Raw genomic sequence first — 23,579 nt, forward strand, 5'->3', positions numbered from 1 at the left:
AATTGGTGGAGTGCTGCAGAGCTGGTTGTCTTTCTGGAAGGTTCTCCTATCTACAACTAGGAACTCTGTCAGAGTGACCATCGGGTTCTTGGTCGCCTCCCTGAGCAAGGATCTTCTCCACCGACTGCAGTTTGGCCGGGCGGCCAGCTCTAGAAAGAGTTTAGGTGATTCCAAATGTCTTCCATTTAAGAACAATGGAGGCCACTGTGTTCTTGGGGACCTTCAATGCTACAGAAATGTTTTGGTACCCTTCCCCAGATCTGTGCCTCGACACAATCCTGACTCAGCGCTCTATGGACAACTCCTTCCACCTCATAGCTTGGTTTTTGCTCTGCCATGTACTGTCAACAGTGGGACCTTATATAGACTGGTGTGTGGCTTTCCAAATCATGTCCAATCAATTGAATTTACCACAGGTGGACTCCAATCATGTTGTAGAAACATCTCAAGGATGATCAATGGAAACAGGATGCACCTGATCTCAATTTCTAGACTCATAGCAAAGAGACTTATGCAAATGATGTATTTCAGTTTTGATTAATTTCTACATTTGCAAAAATGTATATAAACCTGTTTTCACTTAGTCATTATGGGGTATTGTGTGAAGATTGATGATAATTATTATTGTTTTAATCTATTTTAGAATATGTCTGTAATGTAACGAATTGTGGAAAAGGTCAAGGGTTCTGAATACTTTCCGAATGCACTGTATATATATATATTTATATATTTTTTATATATCTGGGACGTCATAGAGATGGGCAGTATTTGTGCTACATGTATTTGTGCTACATGTATTTGAAAAAAAAGTCAGCACTACGGTGTGCAAAAAGCATCTGCTAAATGAACTAAATATACAGTATGTCCACAGGGGGAGCAGCAGGGGGGGACTGAGAAATGAATGAAACAACAATATATATTTTTTATATATATATATAAAAAATATAAAATAAATATATTGTTGTTTCATTCATTTCTCAGTCCCCCCCTGCTGCTCCCCCTATGGACATACTGTATATTTAGTTCATTTAGCAGATGCTTTTTTCACACCGTACTGCTATCAGACATTTGATTCCAATGGAGGGTGAAAGGGGTTCACAAAATGTAAACTGCTATATATATATATATATATATATATAAACTGCTATATATATGTATTCGGCCCCCTTGAACTTTGCGACCTTTTGCCACATTTCAGGCTTCAAACATAAAGATATAAAACTGTATTTTTTGTGTGAAGAATCAACAAGTGGGACACAATCATGAAGTGGAACGACATTTATTGGATATTTCAAACTTTTTTAACAAATCAAAAACTGAAAAATTGGGCGTGCAAAATTATTCAGCCCCCTTCAGTTAATACTTTGTAGCGCCACCTTTTGCTGCGATTACAGTTGTAAGTCGCTTGGGGTATGTCTTTATCAGTTTTGCACATCGAGAGACTGAAATTTTTTCCCATTCCTCCTTGCAAAACAGCTCGAGCTCAGTGAGGTTGGATGGAGAGCATTTGTGAACAGCAGTTTTCAGTTCTTTCCACAGATTCTCGATTGGATTCAGGTCTGGACTTTGACTTGGCCATTCTAACACCTGGATATGTTTATTTTTGAACCATTCCATTGTAGATTTTGCTTTGTTTTGGATCATTGTCTTGTTGGAAGACAAATCTCCGTCCCAGTCTCAGGTCTTTTGCAGACTCCATCAGGTTTTCTTCCAGAATGGTCCTGTATTTGGCTCCATCCATCTTCCCATCAATTTTAACCATCTTCCCTGTCCCTGCTGAAGAAAAGCAGGCCCAAACCATGATGCTGCCACCACCATGTTTGACAGTGGGGGTGGTGTTTTCAGGATGATGCGCTGTGTTGCTTTTACGCCAAACATAACGTTTTTCATTGTTGCCAAAAAGTTCAATTTTGGTTTCATCTGACCAGAGCACCTTCTTCCACATGTTTGGTGTGTCTCCCAGGTGGCTTGTGGCAAACTTTAAGCGACACTTTTTATGGATATCTTTAAGAAATGGCTTTCTTCTTGCCACACTTCCATAAAGGCCAGATTTGTGCAATATACGACTGATTGTTGTCCTATGGACAGAGTCTCCCACCTCAGCTGTAGATCTCTGCAGTTCATCCAGAGTGATCATGGGCCTCTTGGCTGCATCTCTGATCAGTCTTCTCCTTGTATGAGCTGAAAGTTTAGAGGGACGGCCAGGTCTTGGTAGATTTGCAGTGGTCTGATACTCCTTCCATTTCAATATTATCGCTTGCACAGTGCTCCTTGGGATGTTTAAAGCTTGGGAAATCTTTTTGTATCCAAATCCGGCTTTAAACTTCTTCACAACAGTATCTCGGACCTGCCTGGTGTGTTCCTTGTTCTTCATGATACTCTCTGCGCTTTTAACTGACCTCTGAGACTATCACAGTGCAGGTGCATTTATACGGAGACTTGATTACACACAGGTGGATTGCATTTATCATCATTAGTCATTTAGGTCAACATTGGATCATTCAGAGATCCTCACTGAACTTCTGGAGAGAGTTTGCTGCACTGAAAGTAAAGGGGCTGAATAATTTTGCACGCCCAATTTTTCAGTTTTTGATTTGTTAAAAAAGTTTGAAATATCCAATAAATGTCGTTCCACTTCATGATTGTGTCCCACTTGTTGTTGATTCTTCACAAAAAAATACAGTTTTATATCTTTATGTTTGAAGCCTGAAATGTGGCAAAAGGTCGCAAAGTTCAAGGGGGCCGAATACTTTCGCAAGGCACTGTATATAGAAAAGTATTTTGTATTTTGAAAATACAATTACAGTATTTTGAGAATACAAAATACATTGGAGTCTATTTCAGCCCAGTGTAATTAAAAAAATAATAATACTGAAAGTTATTAAAATACTTATTTCAAATACATGTAGCACAAATACTGCCCATCTCTATGATGTCCCAGATGGCACCCTAGATTTGCTTAAGCATTGTACAAATATCCATTGCATGATACTGTGTATTCCCATTCTATGGCTGTTGTGTACAATTCACAATATGCAGAGTGAAATCCCTGTGAAGGGTACAGCTCTAGCTTGTCATGTCAGTCATTTCAATTTCTCCTTGACATATCAGTAACAATAGAGAGACAGCAACAGAGAGAGTGCGAGAGAAAGTATAAAAGAGACAGAATGAGACTGGAGAAAGAGATATGCCTTGTACAGAGACAGAGAGAGCTCCTACTCATTGGGGAGGAGGGAGTGGGAGTGGAAGTGGTGGTGGTGGTTTTCTCAGCCCCTGGCTCTCATCAATGTCACTCAAAGCCTGGCAGAACGAGAAGCGGGTGACATCCTGATCTCCCCGGCGTCTGGTTTAGGACAAGAAGACCTACCTATGGACCTCCCTATACTCCACACTCTCCTCCCCTCCCTCCCCCTCTTTCCCCAATCCGAGTCTCACTCACCCGCCTCAGCCGCCTGTCTGTCGGGCTTCCTCGCTGTGGTGTGATACAATGTGTTAAATGAAGGCAGCTGACACACTCCAGGATGTTATTGCTTCCTTCTCTCTTCTCAGACTCCAATGGAGCGCCACTCTCTCACAGCTTGTTAAGACCACCAGAGTAGAGTCAGCAGCAGTAGCATCACTAGAGTTGCAAAGAAAAATCATTTTATTTATTTAACTAGGCAAGTCAGTTAAGAACAAATTCTTATTTACAATGACGTCCTAACCCAGCCAAACCCTAACCCAGACGATGCTGGGCCAAATGTGCGCCGAGCTATGGGAGTCCCAATCATGGCTGGTGGTGATACAGGCTGGAACCAAACCAGGGTCTGTAGTGACACCTCTAGCACTGAGATGCAGTGCCTTAGACCACTGCGCCACTCGGGAGCCCCAAAGGTTTTTACAGAAATATAGTTTCGAAGTTTCCAGGAATTAAGAGGGAATAAGCAGGAAATGCAGGAATCCTGCAACAGGGATTTCTGGAAAACCAGGGAATTTTGGCCAAGTTACCACAATGTTGCAACCATAAGCATCACTGAGGGACCTGCTGGGAGGTGGCGCTGCAAGCCAGTGGAGGCTGGTGTCTGGCTCATTGCAATGACTGGGATAGACTAAATAGAACATCATAAATATGTATTTGTTTGATGTGCTTGATACTCAGCAAAATTCCACAGTATTAAATCAACACTGACAGTGCTAAATTTAACACTGGGCCAGTGTCTATATGGTTCCACACTTGAGTTTTAAACTAACACTGTGCTTAGTGCTGAAGCTGTTACACTTCGTCAGTGTTAGGTAATTAAAACTTTCAGTGTTGTGCAATAACACCTCAAGCATTTACAAACTTGAATTAACATAACACACCATTTAAACTGTGTGTTAATTTTACTCATAGAAAGTTAATTTAGAAAGTTAATTTAACTCCTGAATCAACACTAGAAGTGTTACACTGAAAAATCAACACTAGCTAACACTGGCCAATTTGCTGTGCACCTTTTCAGTAATGTCATTCCAGCCCCATCTTTGGCTCTTGGTTTATTAAACAGCCATTAGACTCGGGGAGTGTGTTCTGAGGAGGGGGAGAAGGGAAGGATGAGGAGAAGGGGTGAAAGTAAGAATAAGAGAGTGGGTGAAGAGGAGGAACAAAGAAGGGAGAGCCTGGAGTGTGGAGAAGAATGGCGGATGTGAGAGTGAGGGAGTGACCGGATTATCGAGCTTCAGTGCCCGCCATAATTATTGGGACAGTGATGGATTTTTTTCTTCTTTTGGCTCTATAATCCAAAAGTTTGAATTTGAAATTAAATAATGACTATGAGGTTAACGCGCAGACTTTCAGCTTTAATTTGAGGGTTTTTCATCAATACTGGGTGAACCGTTTTAGAAATTACAGCACTTTTTGTGCATAGTCCCCCATTTTAGGGGACCAAAAGAAATAGGACAAATACATAAACATACTGTTTAAGTGTAAGTAGTAAAAAGTTAAGTATTTGGTCCAATATTCATAGCATGCAATGACTACAGTCATGGCCAAAGGTTTTGAGAATGACACAAATATTAATTTTCACAAAGTCTGCTGCAGTATGATGGCATATACTCCAGAATGTTATGAAGAGTGATCAGATGAAGTGCAATTGATTGCAAAGTCCCTCTTTGCCATGCAAATGAACTGAATCCCCCAAAAACCTATCCACTGCATTTCAGCCCTTCCACAAAAGGACTAGCTGACATCATGTCAGTGATTCTCTCGTTAACACAGGTGTGAGTGTTGACGAGGACAAGGCTGGAGATCACTCTGTCATGCTGATTGAATTTGAATAACAGACTGGAAGCTTCAAAAGGATGGTGGTGCTTGGAATCATTGTTCGCCCTCTGTCAATCATGGTTACCTGCAAGGAAACACGTGCCGTCATCATTGCTTGCCACAAAAGGGCTTCACAGGCAAGGATATTGCTGTCAGTAAGATTGCACCTAAATCAACCATTTATCTGATCAACAAGAACGGTTCAATTGTTGTGAAGAAGGCTTCAGGGTGCCCAAGAAAGTCCAGCAAGCGCCAGGACCGTCTCCTAAAGTTGATTCAGCTGCGGGATCGGTGAACCACCAGTACAGAGCTTGTTCAGGAATGGCAGCAGGCAGGTGTGAGTGCATCTGCACAGGAGTGCATCTGCACGCACAGTGAGGCGAAGACTTTTGGAGGATGGCCTGGTGTCAGGAAGGGCAGCAAAGAAGCCAGTTCTCTCCAGGAAAAACATCAAGGACAGACTGATATTCTGCAAAGGGTACAGAGATTGGACTGCTGAGGACTGGGGTAAAGTCTGTACATCAAGCTTGTGACGCTACAAATTTGTATTTTGTAAAGTATTTACTGTTTGTTTTTTCGTTGTGTTTTAGATTATTTTGTGCCCAATAGAAATGAAGGGTAAATAATGTCATTTTGAGGTCACTTTTAATGTACATAAAAAAAGAATATGTTTCTAAACACTTCTCCAATACCTTAGATGCTACCATGATTACGGATATTCCTGAATGAATCGTAAGAACGTTACAGACACACATATCATACTCAAAAATGATATCTTCCCGTTATTGTAATGGTGAGGTTAGCATGTCTTGGGGGTATGATATTTGTGAGTCTGTAACTAACCAAATAATTAACCTTTAACTACTTTAATGCACATAAGTGAATTTGTCCCCAAAATTAATGTCACCTAAAATGGGGGACTATGCACAAAAAGGGCTGTAATTTCTGAACGGTTCACCCGGTATGGATGAAAATAACCTCAAATGAAAGTTGACAGTCTGCACTGACCTCATAGTCATTATTTGATTTCAAATCCAAAGTTTTGTAGAATAGAGCCAAAAGATGAAAAAATCCATCACTGTTGCAATAATTACAGAGGTCACTGTATTTTTCAACTAGCTCAACATCGATCCCTCCTTTTGTGGTGCACTGATGTACTATATTTGGCTCTGCTGTGTTTTTAAATTAACCCCCGGTTGTTGGGTAGTTCAATCAAAGTATCAAATACGATTTGAATTATTCAGCCACACATTTTCAAACCCATCTAGAATCCATCAAATTTCTTGGATGTTTCTTGCTTTTGAAAAATGATTTCCAGTGCATCCCAGGGAAGTGTCTTTGAAGGTTAATGTCCTCACAGTCGAACAGAATTATTCCATCAGTCTCCCGTGTGAGCTTTGCGAGGAGGAGAGCGGAATTCTCAGCCCCTGGTGGGACGGTGGTGGGATGGGGCTGACGACCCTATCAGAGAGCCAGGGCACAGAGACAGCGGCCAGCAGGATAGAAAACAAGCATGGATAGAGTGAACAAGCTCAAGCTCTCTCTACCTCTTTCTCTATCCCCCTTTCTCTTTCACTCTCTCTGTGTCTCTCTCTCTCACCCCCCCCCTCCCTCTCTCTCACACTTTCTCCTTCCCCTTCCTTCCTCTCTATACGGCACCTCCTTGGCAGATAGGACAGGGGGCAAAAAAAGCTGGCCGAGGGATGCTTAAACCTCATCAGCGCACAGACACACACACATACACACCTCATAAGCGCAGAAACAAAAGCACCATCAAAAGGATCTACAGTTCCCAGACGAGCCTCCCTTCTCTTATCTGAGCTCACCAAGGTTCCAATCGATCGGACCTGATTGTGTGTCTATCAGCCCAACTATCCAGCCCTTCCTCCCTCTGTCCATTCCTCCCCTCCTCTAACTCCTCATTTCCCTCCTCCTGTCCAGCCCTTCCTCCTCTCCATCTCTGCCCTCTATCTCTGCCCTCTTTCCCTCCCCTCCAGTACCTCTCCATGCGAAGCCCCATTGATCCAGTGTGCCCTGCCTCATGGCCTCAGATCAGTCTGCTTGATGCCTTTTGTGTCGCAGTGAAGTGAATAAACTGGACTATTGAGCACCAGTAAGCCGCCAGAGCTACTAAAACGAGCTGTGGTCAAGCTAGAGGGCCATGGAGGAGACCGAGACTGGGGGAGGATGAACAAAGGTTAAGCTACCCAGCAAACATGTCCACATTCCCTTCTGAAAAAAAAGCATAGACCAGCATAGACTGGTTGATCCGCCTTTGTTATGTTTTCGCCGGTGACCAGCCTTTGTTGTGGTTTGGACATTGGTTACAAGCATAAGCTGATCACCAGCGTACCATACTGGTCACCCGCATAAAATAAGCATCAAATCACATTATGCAGGCTTGGAATCCAGCAATAGGAACTTTTATAAATCCACAATCTGCATTCAGAATGACTGACAGTGTAACGCACGTCGTTGCATGAAGAAGGAGTGGACCAATGCGCAGCGTGGTACGTGTTCATGATAATTTATTTAAACTGAACACTGAGACAAAATTAAACAGTTCTGTCTGGTGCAGACACAAAACAGAAAACAACTACCCACAAAACACAGGTGGGAAAAAGCTGCCTAAGTATGATTCTCAATCAGAGACAACGATAGACAGCTGCCTCTGATTGGGAACCACACCCGGCCAAACACAAAGAAATAGAAAACATAGAAATAAAGAAACTAGAATGCCCACCCTAGTCACACCCTGGCCTAACTAAAATAGAGAATTAAACCCTCTCTATGGCCAGGGCTAAACCAATTTACTGTATGTTATTTATCTTTCTATAGCATAAGAAATTAATAGATGAATTAATCAATTTATGTATCTTAAAAAACATAGATATTGAAACAAACAATTCTAAAAATTGAACCGCAATAGAGCATACTGGGAAATATGATAATGCTGGGAGTGGTTTTGCAGAACATCATGGCCAGAACATGTTTGACCAGCATTCACAAAATAATTACAAATATATATTCTTGAGGGGTTCTTTGTCAGGTGATATGTGTAACTATTAATTTTATTTTTTTTGCATATCAGGAAGGGTTCTTTACTGCCTTCTGATGAACCATCCTGATCTTTCCCTCTCCACCATGTGTTCCTTTTCTGCCATGAGATGCTACACGGTTAAAACGTTCCAGTAATTTCACAGAACACTACAGGCTACTATTTGTAGTGAATGTAAGGTGAACAACAAGTTACTGAATTTGTACAGCTAAATAAAGGTGTTATTGCTGTAATAATACAGTATGTTGCTGAATGATGACAACTCAAACTATACCTCACTTGGGATTTTAAATTACCTGAGTTTTCTGCCACGCCACCAGGTCTGTAAGATTGAAAGAGATTGGCCACAGATTTAATGGCAAGAATACATTTCTGCTAAATGTTGTCAAGAATCAAGTGAACACTTTTCAGGTTATATGACAACACCAAAGTAAAAAATAAATAGCAGTGCTCAGGGACAATTGATGTAAAGTACTCATAAATGCATTAGGGATTTGAACTTGCAAGCTTTTGGTCAGAAGTGCATTAATGTTTCAGCAGTGCCACCAGGTACATCTTTATTACAAAAACATATATCCACACACTCAACATTAGGGTACAGTGTTGTTCCCTGGGGTACAAAAAGGTCAAAGGTACAAAAGTTAACTTCAAATACAGAATTCTGAATAATGTCCCAGGTCTTGGTCTGATCAAATTGTCACAGATTTGAACAAGGCACACCTATTCATTGAAATGCATTCCAGGTGACTACCTCATGAAGCTGCTTGAGAGATTTCCAAGAGTGTGCAAAGCTGTCATCAAGACAAAGGGTGGCTACTTTGAAGAATCTCAAATATAAAACATATTTTGATTTGTTTAACACTTTTTTTGGTTACTACATGAGTCCATATGTGTTATTTCAGAGTTTTGATGTCTTCACTACTTTTCTACAATGTAGAAAATAGTCAAAATAAAGAAAAACCCTTGAATGAGTAGAGTACTGGTACTGCATTTATTTCCAGCTATTTTAAACTTTGCAATGCTGTAATATAGGCTTTACACTTTTTTCCATTAGAACAGAGTCTCTGGTATTACTTCTAATTTACTTAGTGTTGTTTACACTTCCAAACGGCCAGCAAAATAATATGGTTTGACAATGACTTTACATGAGTCCTAATTCACATGATATGTCTAAAATACTTATATCTATAGCTAATAAATGATCGCATCTTTCTTTTTGATTATTTCATTAACCTACATCATGTTATTCCAAGTTATCACTTGGGAGCGGATGCAAAAGTGCTTTGGAGTTGTTGAACTGGTGGTTCAAAATGTATTACAGTTGACTTTTAATGAACTGAATGACGAGGATGAAGAAGAAGAGGGTGATTGAATTTAGAAAAAAAATGTACGATTTGCGCTTGCTCTGTCCCGCTCGCCCACACTAAAATAAATACGTTTTTTTTTGTTTCTGCTTTGTCAGAACAAGCTGTAACTGGACTGTAGCATATTACTTACTAAAACTGTTGTTACACTGCAAAGTTTTTATTCTAAAAGAAATTAGAATATTCTGTTATATGCCATTATATTATTAAACTATATGTGTTGACTACATGCAAATTATGTCTGCTAAATTAACAAGTTGATAGACTACTAAGCACAGATAAATAAAACTCAACAATCATTTAACATATTTTCAAGACAAGCTATTTAATGTATGTATTTTATTTATTACATTTACTTGTGGAATGTTACCAAATAGATAACAATAGATAGAAGAATCTAGTGGCATTGGTAGAGAGTCAGGAGGAGAATGGAGTGAAAGCTAGCATAGACTGGAATATATTCCGTGATTCATCCAATTGCATTGAGGAGTATACCACCTCAGTCATCGGCATCATCAATAAGTGCATCGACAACGTCATCCCCACAGTGATTGTACGCACATATCCCAACCAGAAGCTATGGATTACAGGCAACATCTGCATCGAGCTAAAGGGTAGAGCTGCCACTTTCAAGGAGTGGGACACTAATCCGGATATTTAGAAGAAATCCCGCTATGTCCTCATACGAACCATCAAACAAGCAAAGTGTAAACACAGGATTAAGATTGAATCCTACAACAATCTGACGCTCGTCGGATGTGGCAGGGCTTGAAAACTATTATGGACTACAAAGGTAAACCCAGATGCGAGCTGTCCAGTGACGCAAGCCTTTTATGCCTTTTATGCTCGCTTCAAGGCAAGCAACACTGAAGCATACATGAGAGCACCAGCTGTTCTGGATGACTGTTTGATAACGGTCCCGGTAGCCAATGTGAGCAAGACCTTTAAACAGGTCAACATTCACAAAGCCTCGGGGCCAGACAGATTATCAGGACGTGTAATCAAAGCCATGCACGGACGAACTGGAAAGTGTCTTCACTGACATTTTCAACTTCTCTTTAACTGAGTCTGTAATACCTACATGTTTCAAGCAGACCACCATAGTCCCTGTGCTCAAGGATGTGAAGGTCACCTGCCTAAATGATTACCGCCATGTAGCACTCAAATCAGTATACATGAAGTGCTTTTAAAGGCTGGTCATGTCTCACATCAACAGCATCCTCCCGGATACCCAAGACCCGCTCCAATTCGCATACCGCCCCAAAAGATCCACAGATGACGCAATCTCAATTGCACTCCACACTGCCCTTTCCCACCTGGACAAAAGGAACACCTATGTGAGAATGCTGTTAATTGACTACAGCTCAGCGTTCAACACGACTCCAACACCATCATTAAGTTTGCTCACGACACAACAGTGGTAAGCCTGATCCCTGACAACGATGAGACAGCATATAGGGATGAGGTCAGAGATCTGGCAGTATGGTGGTGCCAGGACAACAACCTCTCCCTCAATGTGAGCAAGACAAAGGAGCTGATCGTGGACTAAAGGGAAAGGTGGGCCGAACAGGCCCCGATTTAAAATTGACGGGGCTATAGTGGAGCTGGTCAATAGTTTCAAGTGCCTTGCTGTCAACATCACCAATGAACAATCATGGTCCAACACTCCCTATAAGGAGACTGAAAATAGTTGGCATGGGTCCCAAGATCCTCAAACCGTTTGACAGCTGCACCATCGAGAGCATCCTAACTGGTTTTATCACCGCCTGGTATGGAAACTGGGGCCAAGCTTCCTGACATCCAGGACAACAATAGGCGTTGTCGGAGGAAAGCCAATAAAATTGTCAGAGACTCCAGTCACTCAACTCAAAGACTGTTTTCTCTGTTACCGCACGGCAAGCGGTACCGGAGCACCAAGTCTAGGACCAAAAGGCTCCTTAAAAGCTTCTGCCCCCAAGCCATAAGAATGCTGAACAATGAATCAAATGGCCACCGGACTATTTACATTGAACCCCCCCCCCCCACACACATTTGTTTTGTACACTGCTCCTACTCACTGTTTATTATCTATGCATAGTCAATTCACCCCTACCTACAATGCATTGCAAAACTACAGTTGAAGTTGGAAGTTTATATACACCTTAGCCAAATACATCTAAACTCAGTTTTTCACAATTCCTGACATTTAATCTTAGTAAAAATTCCCTGTTTTAGGTAATTTAGGAGCACCACTTTATTTTAAGAATGTGTAATGTCAGAATAAGAGTAGAGTGATTTATTTCAGCTTTTATTCCTTTCATCACATTCTCAGTTGGTCAGAAATTTACATACACTCAATTAGTATTTGGTAGCATTGCCTTCAAATTGTTTAAAGGTCTGCTGTTAGAACCAGTAAAGGCCTCTTTACCACTCTTGTGTAGCGGAATTACTTTGACTTCCCGCCAGGCCTGAGGAAAAATACTTTTCTCGAGGCTCAGATTACACAGTTGAAGTCGGAAATTTCAATACACAGGTTGGAGTCATTAAAACAATTTTTTTAACCACTTCACACATTTCTTGTTAACAAACTATAGTTTTCGCAAGTTGGTTAGGACATCTACTCTGCCCATGACACAAGTAGTTTTTCCAACAATTATTTAGACATATTATTTCATAATAATTCACTGTATCACAATTCCAGTGGGACAGAAGTTTACATGCACTAAATTGATTGTGCCTTTCAACAACCTGGAAAATTCCAGAAAATTACATCATGGCTTTAGAAGCTTCTGATAAGCTAATTGACATCATTTGAGTCAATTGGAGGTGTACCTGTGGATGTATTTCAAGGCCTACCTTCAAACTCAGTGCCTCTTTGTTTGACATTATGGGAAAATCAAAAGAAAGACATCGGAAAAAAAATTGTAGACCTCCACAAGTCTGGTTCATCCTTGGGAGCAATTTCCAAATACCTGAAGGTACCACATCCACCTGTACAAACAGTGGTACCGCCATAAAAAAGCCAGACTACGGTTAGCAACTGCACATGGGGAAAAATATTGTACTTTTTGGAGAAATGTCCTCTGGTCTGATTAAACAAAAATAGAACTGTTTGGCCATAATGACCAACGTTATGTTTGGAGGAAAAGGGGGGAGGGTTGCAAGCCGAAGAAGCACGGGGATGGCAGTATCATGTTGTGGAGGTGTTTTGCTGCAGGAGGGACTGGTGCACTTCACAAAATAGATGGCATCATGAGGAAAATGACGTGGATATATTGAAACAACATCTCAAGATATCAGTCAGGAAGTTAAAGCTTGTTTGTAAATGGGTCTTCCAAATGGACAATGACCCCAAGCATACTTCCAAAGTCATGGCAAAATGTCTTAAGGACAACAAAGTCAAGGTATTGGAGTGGCTATCACAAAGCCCTGACCTCAATCCTATAGAACATTTATGGGCAAAACTGAAAAAGTGTGTGCGAGCAAGGAGGACTACAAACCTGACTTAGTTACAACAGCTCTGTCAGGAGCAATGGGTCAACATTCACCCAACTTATTGTGGGAAGCTTGTGGAAGGCTACCCAAATGTTTGACCCAAGTTAGCTTGCTGCCAGCTCCCAGCAAACTTTTGGAAAAAATGGTGTTTTACCAAATACAATACTATTTATCTGTAAAGAAATGAACAACAGATTTTCAACATGCTAATAGAGAAGGGCATTCAACATGTACTGCACTGACGCAAATGACAGATGATTGGTTGAAAGAAAATGATAATAAGAAGATTGTGGGAGCTGTACAGTTAGATTTCAGTGCAGCCTTTCATATTATATCCCACGGAGAGTGGTGTCAGGAAAACAACCTCTCACTCAACCTCAACAAATCAAAGGAAATCATTGTGGACTTCAGGAAACCGCAGAGGGATCACCCCCCCTATCCATGTCGACGCGACAGTAGTGGAGGTGTAAAGTCTTAAGTTCCTCTGCATACACATCACGGACAAACTGAAATGGTCCACCCACATAGACAATGTGGTGAAGAAGGCTGAATAAATTTGGCTTATCACCTAAATCCCTCACAAACTTTTACAGATGCACAATTGAGAGTATCCCTTCGTACTGTATCAAATCAAATCACATTTTATTTGTCACATACACATGGTTAGCAGATGTTAATGCGAGTGTAGCGAAATGATTGTGCTTCTAGTTCCGACAATGCAGTAATAACCAACAAGTAATCTAGCTAACAATTCCAAAACTACTACCTTATAGACACAAGTGTAAGGGGATAAAGAATATGTGCAAAAAGATATATGAATGAGTGATGGTACAGAGCGGCATAGGCAAGATGCAGTAGATGGCATTGAGTGCAGTATATACATATGAGATGAGTATGTAAACAAAGTGGCATAGCTAAAGTGGCTAGTGATACATGTATTACATAAAGATGCAGTAGATGATATAGCGTACAGTATATACGTATACATATGAGATGAATAATGTAGGGTATGTAAACATTATATTAGTTAGCATTGTTTAAAGTGGCTAGTGATATATTTTACATAATTTCCCATCAATTCCCATTATTAAAGTGGCTGGAGTTGAGTCAGTGTGTTGGCAGCAGCCACTCAATGTTAGTGGTGGCTGTTTAACAGTCTGATGGCCTTGAGATAGAAGCTGTTTTTCAGTCTCTCGGTCCCAGCTTTGATGCACCTGTACTGACCTCACCTTCTGGATGATAGCGGGGTGAACAGGCAGTGGCTCGGGTGGTTGTTGTCCTTGATGATCTCTATGGCCTTCCTGTGACATCGGGTGGTGTAGGTGTCCTGGAGGGCAGGTAGTTTGCCCCCGGTGATGCGTTGTGCAGACCTCACTACCCACTGGAGAGCCTTACGGTTGTGGGCGGAGCAGTGGCCGTACCAGGCGGTGATACAGCCCGACAGGATGTTCTCGATTGTGCATCTGTAGAAGTTTGTGAGTGCTTTTGGTGACAAGCCGAATTTCTTCAGCCTCTTCACGATGCTGTCTGAGTGGGTGAACCAATTCAGTTTGTCTGTGATGTGTACGCCGAGGAACTTAAAACTTACTACCCTCTCCACTACTGTTCCATCGATGTGGATAGGGGGTGTTCCCTCTGCTGTTTCCTGAAGTCCACAATCATCTCCTTAGTTTTGTTGACGTTGAGTGTGAGGTTATTTTCCTGAAACCACACTCCGAGGGCCCTCACCTCCTCCCTGTAGGCCGTCTCATCGTTGTTGGTAATCAAGCCTACCACTGTTGTGTCGTCCACAAACTTGATGATTGAGTTGGAGGCGTGCATGGCCACGCAGTCGTGGGTGAACAGGGAGTACAGGAGAGGGCTCAGAACGCACCCTTGTGTGGCCCCAGTGTTGAGGATCAGCGCGGTGGAGATGTTGTTGCCTACCCTCACCACCTTGGGGCGGCCCGTCAAGAAGTCCAGTACCCAGTTGCACAGGGCGGGATCGAGACCCAGGGTCTCGAGCTTGATGAAGAGTTTGGAGGGTACTATGGTGTTAAATGCCAAGCTGTAGTCAATAAACAGCATTCTCACATAGGTATTCCTCTTGTCCAGATGGGTTAGGGCAGTGTGCAGTGTGGTTGAGATTGCATCGTCTGTGGACCTATTTGGGCGGTAAGCAAATTGGAGTGGGTCTAGGGTGTCAGGTAGGGTGGAGGTGATATGGTCCTTGACTAGTCTCTCAAAGCACTTCATGATGACGGAAGTGAGTGTTACGGGGCGGTAGTCGTTTAGCTCAGTTACCTTAGCTTTCTTGGGAACAGGAACAATGGTGGCCCTCTTGAAGCATGTGGGAACACAGACTGGGATAGGGATTGATTGAATATGTCCATAAACACACCAGCCAGCTGGTCTGCGCATGCTCTGAGGGCGCGGCTGGGGATGCCGTCTGGGCCTGCAGCCTTGTGAGGGTTGACACGTTTAAATGTTTTCCTCACGTCAGCTGCAGTGAAGGAGAGTCCGCATGTTTTAGTTGCGGGCTGTGTCAGTGGCACTCTATTGTCCTCAAAGCGGGCAAAAAAGTTATTTAGTCTGCCTGGGAGCAAGACATCCTGGTCCGTGACGGGGCTGGTTTTCTTTTTGTAATCCGTGATTGACTGTAGACCCTGCCACATACCTCTTGTGTCTGAGCCGTTGAATTGAGATTCTACTCTGTCTCTATACTGACGCTTAGCATGTTTGATTGCCTTGCGGACGGAATAGTTACACTGTTTGTATTCGGTCATGTTTCCGGTCACCTTGCCCTGATTAAAAGCAGTGGTTCGCGCTTTCAGTTTCACATGAATGCTGCCATCAATACACGGTTTCTGGTTTGGGAATGTTTTAATCGTTGCTATGGGAACGACATCTTCAACGCACGTTCTAATGAACTCGCTCAACGAATCAGCGTATTCGTCAATGTTGTTGTCTGACGCAATACGAAACATATCCCAGTCCACGTGATGGAAGCAGTCTTGGAGTGTGGAATCACATTGGTCGGATCAGCGTTGAACAGACCTCAGCGCGGGAACTTCTTGTTTTAGTTTCTGTCTGTAGGCAGGGATCAACAAAATGGAGTCGTGGTCAGCTTTTCCGAAAGGAGAGCTTGGCAGGGCCTTATATGCGTCGCGGAAGTTAGAATAGCAATGAACCAAGGTTTTGCCAGCCCTGGTTGTGCAATGGATATGCTGATACAATTTAGGGAGTCTTGTTTTCAGATTAGCCTTGTTATAATCCCCAGCTACAATGAATGCAGCCTCCGGATATATGGATTCCAGTTTGCAAAGGGTCAAATAAAGTTCGTTCAGAGCCATCGATGTGTCTGCTTGGGGGTGAATATATACGGCTGTGATTATAATCGAAGAGAATTCCCTTGGTAGATAATGCGGTCGACATTTGATTGTGAGGAATTCTAAATAAGGTGAACAGAAAGACTTGAGTTCCTGTATGTTGTTGTGGCCACACCACGTCACGTTAACCATGAAGCATACGCCCCCGCCCCTCTTCTTACCAGAAAGATGTTTGTTTCTGTCGGCGCGATGCGTGGAGAAACCAGTTGGCTGCACCGACTCCGATAGCGTCTCTCCAGTGAGCCATGTTTCCGTGAAGCAAAGAACATTACAGTCTCTGATGTCCCTCTGGAATGCTACCCTTGCTCGGATTTCATCAACCTTGTTGTCAAGAGACTGGACATTGGCGAGAAGAATGCTAGGGAGTGGTGCACGATGTGCCCGTCTCCGGAGTCTGACCAGAAGACCGCTTCGTTTCCCCCTTTTACGAAGTATTTTTTTTGGGTCGCCGGCTGGGATCCATTCCGTTGTCCTGGGTGATAGGCAGAACATGGGATCCGCTTTGCGAAAGTCATGTTCTTGGTCGTACTGATGGTGAGTTGACGCTGCTCTTATGTTCAGTAGTTCTTCTCGACTGTATGTAATGAAACCTAAGATGACCTGGGGTACCAATGTAAGAAATAACACGTAATAAAACAAAAAACTGCATAGTTTCCTAGGAACGCTATGCGAGGCGGCCATCTCCGTCGGCGCCTGTATCTATATCACTGCCTGGTATACAACCGCAAGGCTCTCCAAAGGGTGGTACGGTCTGCACAACGCATCACCGGGGGCAAACTACCTGCCCTCCAGGACTCCTACAGCACCCAATGTCACAGGAAGGCCAAAAAGATCATCAAGGACAACAGCCACTCGAGCCACTGCCTGTTCACTCCGCCACCATCCAGAAGTCGAGGTCAGTACAGGTGCATCAAAGCTGGGACTGAGAGACTGAAAAACAGCTTCTATCTCAAGGCCATCACTAACTGTTAAAACTTCTTATGGCTGGGGGCAGTATTGAGTAGCTTGGATGAAATAAGGTGCCCAGAGTAAACTGCCTGCTAGTCAGGCCCAGTTGCTAATATATGCATATTATTAGTAGATGTGAATAGAAAACACTCTGAAGTTTCTAAAAAAGTTTGAATGATGTCTGTGAGTATAACAGAACTCATATGGCAGGCAAAAACCTGAGAAAAAATCCAACCAGGAAGTGGGAAATCTGAGGTTTGTAGTTTTTCAACTCTTTGCCTATCGAATATACAGTGTCTATGGGGTCAAATTGCACTTCTAAGGCTTCCACTAGATGTCAACAGTCTTTGGAACCTTGTTTGATGCTTCTACTGTGAACGAGGGGGGAATGAGAGGAGATTAAGTCAAAGGTCTGGAAGAGTGGCATGAGCTGACAATGTGCGTTCACGTGAGAGTTAGCTTGAGTTCCATTGCATTTCTACAGACAAAGGAATTGTCCGGTTGGAACATTATTGAAGATTTATGATAAAAACAACCTAAAGATTGATTCTATACATCGTTTGACATGTTTCTACGAACTGTAATATAACCTTTTTGACTTTTTTGCGCATTGAGCATTTGTATTACTAAACGATTACTAAACGCTCAAACTAAAAGGAGGTATTTGGACATAAATGATGGACTTTCTCGAACAAATCAAACATTTATTGTGGAAATGGGATTCCTTGGAGTGCATTCCGATGAAGATCATCAAAGGTAAGTGAATATTTATAACGCTATTTCTGACTTCTGTTGACTCCAACATGGCGGATATCTGTATGGCTTGATTTGTTGTCTGAGCGCCTTACTCAGATTATTGCATGGTTTGCTTTTTCAGTAAAGTTTTTTTGAAATCTAACACAGCGGTTGCATTAAGGAGAAGTGTATCTATAATTCCATGCATAATAGTTGTATCTTTTATCAATGTTTATTATGAGTATTTCTGTAAATTGATGTGGCTCTCTGCAAAATCACCGGATGTTTTGGAACTACTAAACATCACTCGCCAATGTAAACTCAGATTTAAAAAAAATGTAAATATGAACTTTATCAAACAAAACATACATGTATTGTGTAACATGAAGTCCTATGATGAAGATCATCAAAGGTAAGTGATTCATTTGCTCTGTTTCTGCTTTTTGTGACTCCTCTCTTTGGCTGGAAAATGGCTGTGTGTGTTTTTGTGACTAGGCTCTGACCTAACATAATCATATGTTGTGCTTTCGCTGTAAAGCCTTTTTGAAATCGGACACTGTGCTGGGATTAACAACACGTTTTTCTTTAAAATGTAAAATACTTCTATGTTTGAGGAATTTTAATTATGACATTTCTGTTGCTTTGAATTTGGCGCCCTGCACTTTCACTGGCTGTTGTCATATTGATCCCGTTAGCGGGATTCAAGCCATAAGAAGACAGCCATCACTAACACAGAGAGGCTGCTGCCTACATACGGACTTGAAATCATTGGCTGCTTTAATTTAATAAATGGATCACTTTAATAATGCCACTTTAATAATGTTTACATATCTTGCATCACTCATCTCATATGCATATACTATATTTTATACCATCTATTGCATCTTGCCTATACCGAATTGTTAGATTACATGTTTGATATTGCTGCACTGTTGGAACTAGAAGCACAAGCATTTTGCTACACTCACAATAACATCTGCTAACCATGTGTATGTGATCAATAAATGTGGATTTGATTTGAAAAAACGTATGCGTTATGGCTTTTCAAACTCTGCCATATAGTGGATCTAGAGCTAGCTATATAATAGAACTCAAAGGATTGTCTTTAATGAAAGCTTCTCTAATGTCAAACATGTAAACTGTGGTGTACCGCAGGGCAGCTCTCTAGGCCATCTTTTCTATTTTACCAATGACCTGCCACTGGCATTAAACAAAGCATTTGTGTCCATGTATTGCTGACTATTCAACCATATATGCATCAGCAACCACAGCTAATGAAGTCACTGAAACCCTTAACAAAGATTTGCAGTCTGTTTTAGAATGGGTGGCCAGTAATAAACTGTTCCTGATCATTTCTAAAACTAAGAGCATTGTATTTGGTACAAATCATCCCCTAAGTTCTAGACCTCAGCTCAATCTGGTAATGAATGGTGGGGCTGTTGAACAAGTTGAGGTGACTAAATTACTTGGCGTTATCTTAGATTGTAAACTGTCATTGTCAAAACATTTGGATTCAATAGTTGTGAAGATAGGGAGAGGTCTGTCTGTAATAAACAGAAATCCTGCGGGCTCTAGTTTTGTCTTATCTTGTTTATCTCTAATGTTTTATGTAGTTATGTCCTTGAGCTGTTCTTGTCTATTGATGTTTTGTATTATGTCATGTTTAGTGTTTTGTGTGGACCCCGGGAAGAGTAGCTGCTGCTTTTGCAACAGCTAATGGGGATCCTAATAAAATGCCAATACCAAAATAGCTGTGCAGCAATGCTCCCCATCCAACGTAACAGAGCTTGAGAGGATCTGCAGAGAAGAATGGGAGAAACTCCCCAAATACAGGCGTGCCAAGCTTGTAGCATCATACCCAACAAGACTCAAGGCTGTAATCACTGCCAAGGCACATCAACAAAATACTGAGTAAAGGATCTGAATAATTATGTAAATGTAATATTTCATTTTTTTTATTGTAATAAATTTGCAAACATTTCTGAAAACTTGTTTTTTCTTTGTCAATACGGGGTATTGTGTGCAGATTGAAGAGGGAAAAAAGACAATTGAATCCATAAAGCTGTTTACTTAACAAAATGTGGAGAAAGTCAAGGGGTCTGAATACTTTCCAAATGCACTGTATTCTTTTGAAAAAAATAAATCCTGTTAATAGTTCACAAAAATGTATTTCAATGTACTGGCCACCTCTTCATCTTCTTTCTTGGATTTGTTCCCATCTTCTTTCCCAGTGCCCTCATCTCACCTGTGATTCAATTGAGTTTGCGTTGAGTTGGCATCTTAGAGCAACAGAAATTAGCAAACAGTCAATGGTTAAATTTGATTGTTTATTAAAAATGTATGGATTTCAGCAACAGAGGCATGCAACTACAGAGGGTAAATGTAGGTGCGAGGTGGGCGTTTCATAATTCAAATGTTTTGATGTAGTCGGAGCTAGATTCCACAAATCCTGGTCATCATGAACTTCCTTCACCATGAAGTGGAGTTCAGTCCACTAGATGGGAAAGCACATGCTGGGCTAGCCTATGATGGTCTGGTGTGGGCTTGTTGTGGGCTAGCCAGTGCTGGGCTAGCCCGTGTTTGGCTGGTGTGGGCTTTCTGTGAGCTTTCCGCTGCCCACATTGCCCAAAAATATCCATATGGGGCCAATGTTTGCTGCTAGCAGCTAGGGTTCAGCCAATTCAGTCAACTTAGGAAATAAACTAAAAAGGGAATTGGAATCTCAGTTCACTTGCTGAATTGAATGAATTGAAATGGAATTGACCCCAACCATGCTAGCAGTAGCGTATCTGCTCTCAGTGGGACCTACAAGGGGAATTACAGTGAGCGAAGGCCTCCTACTGCCTGTGGCTCAGCTTCAGCCGGCCTTGCATAGGATCAACAGCCAACAAAGACATTCATCTCAGATAAACTGGGAGATGATGAGGCTCTCACATAAACACTGGAGAAGTATCTCATCTGTTTCATGCAGATGCGACAGGGATGTAGTTTGAGGCTGTGGACACGGGCAGTAATTGCATCCATGAGTGTGCATAAATTAGCTGTGCTTTTGCCACAAATCCATAGGAGAGTAGCTGGCGCTTTGGGAGTGGGATAAATCCCCTTCAATCCCCCACTCGGAGCCTTCAGCTGAACGATGGGGGGAGATGGATACAGATTGATGAGACTAGGTTGGGACGGGATAAAGCATAATTTCCATTTCATCACTGTCAATAAGCATTTGATTATGGGGAGGGGATGGAGGGATGAAATGGAAATGGAGATTTAATGTGATGGTCTACTGTCTCCATGGCATGTGGTCGAATTGATATTTCTTCTGACGTGACATGGCTGACTAATGCACATTTCAGACTCTGAACTTATGGTGAGTCGAACTGAATAGAAAATAAAAGAGGGCAGACACTGTTGAGAGTTTTGCTTGACATATCGCTTGGTTTTATACAACCGCACGCAACACTGCAGACTTTCACGTTGGTTTTGGATCAAATTCAGGCATACAGCGACCTCAAACAAACTGTATTGCAAAAAATACAAAGAAAGACGATTCACACACCTGTGCAGGTTTGAAGTACAAACCGATCCGCAACGTGGCAAATGTTCAAAGAACTGAACACACCTGATTGTGCTTCAGTTGTGGGTGTGGTCGTGAAGCAACCTTTATTGGCATTCAATTAACATACAGTGGTATGTAAAAGTTGCGTCGTACTAGAGCACAACTTGCGGGCTGCCACAGAATTCTATAGCACGTTATTTAAGTGCCAGCCATTGTTGCCATTAATGCCTGTCAGTGCAAGTTTGACCACCAGAGGGCATCTTTGAGAAGCATTTTTTTTAACATAGGCTGTATTGGAGAATTTAAGTAAGAGCATAGTATATGGAATTGATATTAAGAAATGGATCTTAAATAGTACCCGCAAAACACCAGTCTCAACATCAACAGTGAAGAGGTGACTCCGGGATGCTGGCCTTCTAGTTTCTCGCTCATTCACACATTATTTCCTTGGGACCCAAAAGCATAATCAGTGCTCAAACTCCCCCTTATGGTGGTCTGGAGCAACGAAACAGTGATGCAGGTTTCCGTACTGAACCACAAATTACCTCTAAATTTCACTGCATAATCTCAAAACATTTATTTGAGGAACCACTGTATATCCAATACCATTTCTCCCGACAGTGGGATAATTGCCACGTGGTTAATCATGAAAAAATGAAAGTTTAAATTAAACTAATGCGAGAGCACCAGCCTCTGACATTTGGATACATTGATACACTGTGATCCATTGGCAGCTACAGAAATGAGCACACGGAACTCAGAGATAGCCTATAGGCAAATGCAGCAGGAGGCCTATAACTTCCATCGTCAAGTAAATTACATAGGCCTAAAGCCGACAAATAAAAACAGTAGAAAACATCCTGATGAAAATTCAGGTTCTTTCATTGCTCTCGCTACTATGCGTTCTGCATCCCTTTATCTGCCTTGACTTGAGCTAATAAAATCGCATTTCAAATCAAATGTGTTTATATAGCCCTTCTTACATCAGCTAATATCTCAAAGTGCTGTACAGAAACCCAGCCTAAAACCCCAAACAGCAAGCAATGCAGGTGTAGAAGCACAGTGGCTAGGAAAAACTCCCTAGAAAGGCAAAAACCTAGAGAGGAACTAGGCTATGAGGGGTGGCCAGTCCTCTTCTGGCTGTGCCGCTTGGAGATTATAACAGAACATGGACGAGATGTTCTAATGTCCATATGTGACCAGCATGGTCAAAAAATTGTAATCACAGTGAACAGGTCAGGGTTCCGTAGCCACAGGCAGAACAGTTGAACTGCAGCACCAGCACGGCCAGGTGGACTAGGGACAACAAGGAGTCATCAGGCCAGGTAGTCCTGAGGCATGGTCCTAGGGCTCAGGTCCTCCGAGAGAGAGAGAAAGAGAGAATTAGAGTGAGCATTTTTAAATTCACACAGGACACCGGATAAGACAGGAGAAATACTCCAGATATAACAGACTGACCCTAGCCCCCCAACACAAACTACTGCAGCATAAATACTGGAGGCTGAGACAGTAGGGGTCAGGAGACACTGTGGCCCCATCCGATGATACCCCCAGACAGAGCCAAACAGGCAGGACATAACCCCACCCACTTTGCCAAAGCACAGCCCCCACACCACAAGAGGGATATCTTCAACAGACTTACCATCCTGAGACAAGGCCGAGTATAGTCCACAAAGATCTCCGCCATGGCACAACCCAAGGGGGGACACCAACCCAGACAGGAAGACCACGTCAGTGACACAACCCACTCAAGTGAAGCACCCCTCCTAGGGACGAGCACCAAGCATTAATTTTTCTGCAT

The sequence above is a fragment of the Oncorhynchus tshawytscha genome, linkage group LG17 (assembly GCF_018296145.1).
Source record: "Oncorhynchus tshawytscha isolate Ot180627B linkage group LG17, Otsh_v2.0, whole genome shotgun sequence".
Taxonomy (NCBI): Eukaryota; Metazoa; Chordata; class Actinopteri; order Salmoniformes; family Salmonidae; genus Oncorhynchus; species Oncorhynchus tshawytscha.